At 45.0% G+C, this 7545-nt stretch overlaps 1 non-coding gene across 1 annotated transcript; it reads right to left on the reverse strand.

The window, feature by feature from the left end:
* Positions 1–7463: 7463 nt before the first annotated feature.
* TRNAL-UAG lies at positions 7464–7545 on the reverse strand. The gene has a single exon. It is a non-coding gene; the product is annotated as a tRNA-Leu (tRNA).

Here is a 7545-nt window from a genome sequence, read left to right on the forward strand (position 1 = left end):
CTGCTCGAGTTTTTCCTTTAATGCTTATAATTCATTTATATACTGCTTTAGAATGACTCAAACCTTTTGCTGCCAGGGCTGTTTTTCATGTTTTTTGCACACATGTTAAAAAAATTATTTTAGAAGAAGATTGCACAAAACCCACAAATATTATATGTTTTCTTAAAGCAGACACCCTAGAGCAGGGGTGTCCAAACTTTTTTCAAAGAGGGCCAGATTTGATGAAGTGAACATGCATGAGGGCCGACCATTTTTGCTTGACATTCTTGGGCATGTTATTTGTATCTATCTATCTATCCATCTATATATCTATCTATCCATCTATATATCTATAGATATAGATATCTATATAGATATATATCTTTTGTGGCCCCAAGGAATCCCCGAGGGCCGCTCAAGACTAAGGATGAGCTTGGTAGTATTATTTTATGTATACCTTATTTATAGTCGTATAACACGCACCTTCACTTTAAGAGGGAAGTTTCAGGGGAATTTTTTTTTTTTTTAAAAAGGGTCAGTGCCCATCAATGCAGCCTCCCCACTGCCATGAATGCAGCCTCCCCACTGCCATGAATGCAGCCTCCCCACTGCCATGAATGCAGCCTCCCCACTGCCATGAATGCAGCCTCCCCACGGCCATGAATGCAGCCTCCCCACGGCCATGAATGCAGCCTCCCCACGGCCATGAATGCAGCCTCCCCACGGCCATGAATGCAGCCTCCCCACGGCCATGAATGCAGCCTCCTCACTGCCATGAATGCAGCCTCATCATTGCCATCAGCGCAGCCTGATCCATGCCCATTTGCAGCCTGGGAGGGGGCGGGATGAGCGATAACAGATTACATGCAGGAGAATTCTCGGCGGCCTCTTTAATACCAAGTCCTGCCTTCTATGATAGGCAGAAAAGTTGTCCAATGGCAGCCCAGGAGACAGAACTTCCTAGTACAGATGCCGCTGAGTAAACACTTGTTTGTCCTCTCTGAGGTAGCGCCGATAAAACAAAATATATATAATATCCAAAATACCAGGGGGGGCCACATTAAACCAGACAAGGGCCACATTCGGCCCGCGGGCCGGACTTTGGACATGCCTGCCCTAGAGCAGTGGTCATCAACCCTGTCCTCAGGGCCCACTAACAGGCCAGGTTTGCAAGATAACTGAAATACATCACAGCTGATATCATTTGCTCCTCAGTGATTGCAGTATTCTAGACTGCATCTCTCCAAGGTAATACATAAAACCTGGCCTGTTAGTGGGCCCTGCAGGATAGGGTTGATGACCACTGCCCTAGAGAATAAAATGGTGGTAGTTGCAATTTTTTATATCACACGATATTACCGCAGATGTCTAGGAAACGCAAAATTTCAGTAAAAATACACACAAAAGTGAATTTTAGGGCAAACAAACGCAATAAATGACCCAAATTAAGAGATATGCCTGAAAGGGGAATTGATAAAACACTCGCTTTCATATTTCTATTCTTCAATAACCGATTTTGGAAACCCCACAGGAACTCGCCTTCCTGCGGGAATGGGAGAGAGACTTGGGAGTCATATTCTCCCAAGAACAGAGAAACAGGATCCTGCAATTCAATCAAAAATCGGTTGCAAGTAGATACCAGGGGCGGGGGGGGGGATATAAAATTCTCACTAGATGGTACAGAACACTGACGGTACTACATCGGATATATCCCCAAATATCAAAAACTTGCTGGAGATGCAAAGAAGCAGATGGTACCATACTGCATATTTTTGGGGAATATGCGAAAATCAAAGTTTTGGAGACTGGTAGCTGAAACTAGGGATGCACCGATATATCGGTGCCGAACCATATCGGCCGAAAACAGCTGTTTTGGGCACATGCCGAAACAGCTTTAAAATTGCCGATAGGACTAGTGGCTGCAGAGCGGTAAAACACACTGGCCCGGATTCAGATAGAGATACGACGGCGTATCTCCTGTATCTCTGAGTTCCGACGGTCGGATCTATGCGGCTGATTCATAGAATCAGGTTCCGCATAGATCTCCCTAAGATCCGACAGGTGTAAGTGACTTACACCGTCGGATCTTAGGCTGCAATCTCCCGCTGGCCGCTAGGAGGCGTTTCGTTTCTTTGTACGCGACGAATATGCAAATGAGGAGTTCCGCCGATTCAGAAACGAACGCCCGCTTTTTTTTTTACGTCGCTTGCGTTCGGCTTTTTACGGCGTATAGTTAACCCCGCTATGTGAGGGGTATCCTATGTTAAGTATAGGCGTCGTTCCCGCGCCGACTTTTAAATTTTTACGTCGTTTGCGTAAGTCAATTCAGAATACGGCCGGACGCAAGTTACGCTCACGCCGAAACCAATGACGTCCTAGCGACGTCATTTGGAGCATGCACGCTGGGAAATTTAGCCGGCGGCGCATGCGCCGTTAAATCGGCGCAGGGACGCGCCTGATTTAAATAGTACACTCCCCCTAGCCGCGGAATTTGAATTCCGCCGGGGGATTTACGATACGCTGCCGCAAGTTTTGAGGTAAGTGCTTTCTGAATACAGCACTAGCCTCAAAAACTTGCGCCGGCGGATCGTAAATCAGATAGATTACGCGGATCTAAAGATCCGCTAATCTATCTGAATCTACCCCACTGAAACTGTCTTCACACGCTGCTAGCACACAGCCCTGCCTGCTCCTAACCCCACGGTGTGATAAACAGAAAGCTGTTCTAATGCTGAGATGTGCTCTGTCTATCACAGCGTGGGGTTAGAAGGAGGCGGGGCTGTGTGCTAGAAGCGTGTGGAGACAGTTTCAGCATACGGGCGACGGTGAGATGCTTTTTCTTCTAGCAGCCTTTCGTCCACCCCGTCCCCGTCCCCCACATACCTCCCTCCTGCTGGATATATCTTCGGGACTCTGTTCCCCCCCCCCTCCTCCTCCTCCCTCTGGCTGGCTATATGTTTATATTTTCCGAAATTCCAATTTTCGGAATTCCGACTTTCAGAAAATTCGGAAATGCGAAAAGGTCGGAAATTGAAAAATTCGGAATTAACACTGGTGAGGCGAGGACTCTAGAGGTTTTGGGTGTCATCAATACCGAGATGATATTGGAAGCCATGGCAGTTTATCAAGTGAGCAAGGTAGGAGGTGTTGATATAGAAAAGGGGTCAAAGGACAGAACCTTGGGGGACCCCTACAGAACTGAAGGAATGCTGTGATAGATAGGAAGAGAGCCAGGAAAAGGAGAGTCTTGGAAGCCAAGGGGGTGGAATTTTTTTGGAGGATGAGCGGCTCAACTGTATTAAATGCAGGAGAGTGGTCTATTAGTAGGAGTATGAAGTGGTGGCAATTGGTTTTAACAGTAAATAAATCCTTAGTGAGTTTTAGTAGGGACATTTCTGTGTAGTGTTGTGAGAGAAAGCCAAGAAGGGGTCAAAAAGGTGGATGTCCGTGAGGTAGGAGCTCAAGCAGTTGTAGACTATGGCCCAGATTCACAAAGCACTTACGCCGGTGTATAGCACCTTGCGCCGACGTAAGTGCAAATGTGCGCCGGCGTATGTGTGCGCCAGACCCACAAACCAACACATGCCCAAAAACAGGCTACACCCAGCCGGCGTATCTTGCACACGCCGGCGTAGGGTGGGCGCACATATGGGCTGGGCGCATGGTGCCGCTCCCATTGATTAGCCATTCAAACATGCAAATGAGGGAAATGCGCCGATTCACGAACGTGCGTGTGCCCGGCGCATGGTACGTGAGATGCGCGTAAGTTGTACGTCCGGCGTAAAGTTATTCCCCATACATGAGGTGCAACCCGGCAACAGACATGCACAGGTCTGCACCAGGGAACACAAGCCGGCGTATAGTGCGTTGGACGTGTGTCTGGCTGGGCGTACCTTATGTTCACGGCGTACGTGGTGATCCAACATAGCTTAGGCAGTTGTGCCGGCGTGGTTGTGAGCAGGTGCCCGGGGGGTGCTGTGTATGCGTCCACGGCGCATGCGCAGTTCGTGATACGTACCTTTCTAGCGCTCGGCCCATCATTTGCATGGGTTCACGCCCACTTCCACCTACGTTCGCCTTCGAAACCCACGCCACGCTGGCGCAGCGTTGGGAGCACTGGCTTGCTGAATGCAATGCTTGCCTCTCTGCGCTGCGTTGGCGTAGCGTACAGAGTTTGCTCTACGGCGGCGTAATGTGCGCCTTGCTCTCTGTGAATCTGGGTTTAAGTGTTCTAAAAGTTCAGAGGTAAATGGGAGCAAGGAGATGCAAAGTGGTATCAAAAAGTTTAGAGACTAGTTTTGTAACACGCCAACAGATGGCAGCACAAGGCTGCATGCAGAGTCACAGGGAGCCCCGACCTTCATAAGTCAATGTGCCAAAAAACATCGTCCCGTGCACAACGAGCAAACGTGAAATTGGGGTTAAAAGCAACGCTTAAACAGCAGTAAAGTGCCGCTAAAACGAGCAGCACTTTGCTGCGAACACACGGGTGGCCCCAGGGTGAAAGGGTCTAATGCCGCGTACACACGACCGTTTTTCATGACGAGAAAAATGCAATTTTTTAAATTGGTCATTAAAAACGATCGTGTGTGGGCTCCGGAGCATTTTTCTCGATGTGAAAAATGACCATTAAAAATTGAGAACCTGCTCTAATTTTTCTCGTCGTGAAAAAAGGTTGTGTGTACGCTTTAACGACGGGGGAAAAAACGCACATGCTCAGAAGCAAGTTATGAGACGGGAGCGCTCGTTCTGGTAAAACTAGCATTTGTAATGGAGATGGCACATTCGTCACGCTGTAACAGACAGAAAAGCACGAAGACTGAAAAGCGCGAATCGTCTCTCACCAAACTTTTACTAACACGAAATTAGCAAAAGCAGCCCAAAGGGTGGCGCCATCCGAATGGAACTTCCCCTTTATAGTGCCACCGTACGTGTTGTACGTCACCGCACTTTGCTCAAGCATTTTTTTTTTCACGATCGTGTGTATGCAAGGCAGGCTTGACAAGAATCACGTCAAGAAAAACGTAGTTTTTTCCATTACATTAAAAACGGTCGTTTGTACGCGGCATAAGAGAAATTGGAGGGGGGAAAAAAATACAGCGAATCTCAAAAGAAGAGAGGAATAGAGATGTAGGAAGGACTCAGGCTGCGTTCACACCCGAGCGTTGCCTCTATGAGTGTTTTTTTTTGTGCGTTTTTTACGTGACTTGCACGTTTGTATGTAGCGTTTTTGGGCATTGCCATTTTTTTTATTAGCCAATGGAGCCAATATTATCTGTTGCATCATTTGTTGCTAGATATTTCATTTTTTTTTTTTTTTTTTTTAGCTTTTTCATTGGCTTTTATTTATTATTTAATTTATTATAATGTTTTTTCATCAGGGTAAGGGGTTCGGGCTTAGGTTAGGATCAGGGGTTAGGGTTATTTATTATTATTTTTATTTTTTATTTATTTGTATTCATTATTATATGAATAATAATAAATATCTGAATAATAATAAATGTAAAATAAATACAAATAAAAAAGAATCATAATTAAATTAATACTAAGTAACAATAAAAAAAATAATTAACCCTTAACTTTAGCCCTTACCCCTTAAAAAACAAACAAACAATAAATAACTAAACACCCTAATGCCGTGTACACACGATCGGAAATTCCGACAACAGAACCGTAGATTTTTTTCTGACTGAATGTTGGCTGAAACTTGTGTTGCATACACACGGTCACACAAATGTTGTCGGAAATTCTGACCGTCAAGAACGCGGTGACGTACAACACTACAACGAGCCGAGAAAAATGAAGTTCAATGATTCCGAGCGTGCGTTGAATTGATTTCGAGAATGCGTGTTTTTGTTTGTGCGTCGGAATTGCATACAGACGATCGGAATTTCCGATTAGAACTTTTGTTGTCGTAAAAATTGAGAACCAGCTCTCAATTTTTTGTTTGTAGAAAATTCCGAAAGAAAATGTCCGATGGGGCCTACACACGGTTGAAATTTCTGACCAAAAGCTCCCATCGAACTTTTCTTGTCAGAACTTCCGATCATGTGTACGCGGCATGACCCTAACCCCAAATAAATTATTATTATTATTATTATTATCAATGCATTTTTTTGTTCACGTTTGGCTGTTTATTGTTATTTTATTATTGTTATTAACAATCATGAATTTTTTATATTTTTTAAGGTTAATTATTATTTATTAATGTATTCTTACATATTGATTATTTATGATGATTTTTAGTTATTTGTGTATTTAGTTTACATTTATTTATTACATTTATTTTTTTTATTTTTTTAATTTGAGCATAAAATCGTGCAAAAATGTGCACCTAAAACGGCCAAATCTGCCCAAATTGAGAGACAAAAAAGCTCCAGAACTTGTTTGAGCTTCAGGCGACGTGGCGTTTAGATGCGATCCATCCCCATAGAGAATCATTGGGCCAGATTCAGAGAAGAAGTACGCCGGAGTATCTGCTGATACTCCGGCGTACTTTCAAATTTGCCGCGTCGTATCTTTATTTGTAATTCACAAACAAGATACGACGGAATTTGGCTAAGATCCGACAGGCGTACGGCTTTGTACGCTTTCGGATCTTAGGATGCAATACTTCGGCGGCCGCTGGGTGGAGATCGCGTAGTTTTCCGCGTCGGGTATGCTAATTAGCTGTTTATGGCGATCCACGAAGGTACTCGCGTTCATCGCATTCTCTTACGTCGTCGCTAGTCGGCTTTTCGCGTCGCAAAGTTACGGCTGCTATTTAGGTGGTGTAACAATAGACAGCCCATGTTGAAGTATGGCCGTCGTTCCCGCGCCGAATTTCCATTTTTTTTTTTTTTTGCGTAAGTCGTCCGGGAATACGAAAGTACGTTACGCACGTCGCCGTTCAAAACATTACGTCATTTCGCGCAAAGCACGGCGGGAAATTTCAAAACGGAGCATGCGCAGTACGTCCGGCGCGGGAACGCGCCTAATTTAAATGGTACACGCCCCATTTGAATTAGGCGGGCTTGCGCCGGACGGCTTTACGCTACGCCGCCGCAAGTTCACAAGCAAGTGCTTCGTGAATCAAGCACTTACGACGAAAACTTGCGGCGGAGTAACGTAAAGGGGATATGTTACGCCGCCGTAATTGTTCGTGAATCTGGCCCATTGATTTTTTTTTTTTCTCCTCTGGTGTTTTTGAGCTTGAAGCAGATAATCGCTCAGGTGTGAATGAAACCATCTCTACCTGTCCTTATCCCAGGAGGGCTTATCTACCTGAGATAAGGCCAGCCTCTTTTCACGTGGAGTGTTAGCGTCCATTAACCTGAAGGTGGCAGTATACAACCTAACACAGATAATTAGGAAGCCCTGTGTCCTGCGATTTATTTTATTTTTTTACTTTTATGAAAAATAATTTTACAGATAAGTCAAAAATCCTGCTTTTAGCCATTTTATCTACCAGTAAAAGAACCCATTCTCTACAATAATTAAAGGTTTGGCAGTGGTGGGATTTGAACCCACGCCTCCAGAGAGACTGGAGCCTAAATCCAGCGCCTTAGACCGCTCGGCCACACTACC

The sequence above is a fragment of the Rana temporaria genome, chromosome 10 (genome assembly GCF_905171775.1).
Source record: "Rana temporaria chromosome 10, aRanTem1.1, whole genome shotgun sequence".
NCBI lineage: Eukaryota > Metazoa > Chordata > Amphibia > Anura > Ranidae > Rana > Rana temporaria.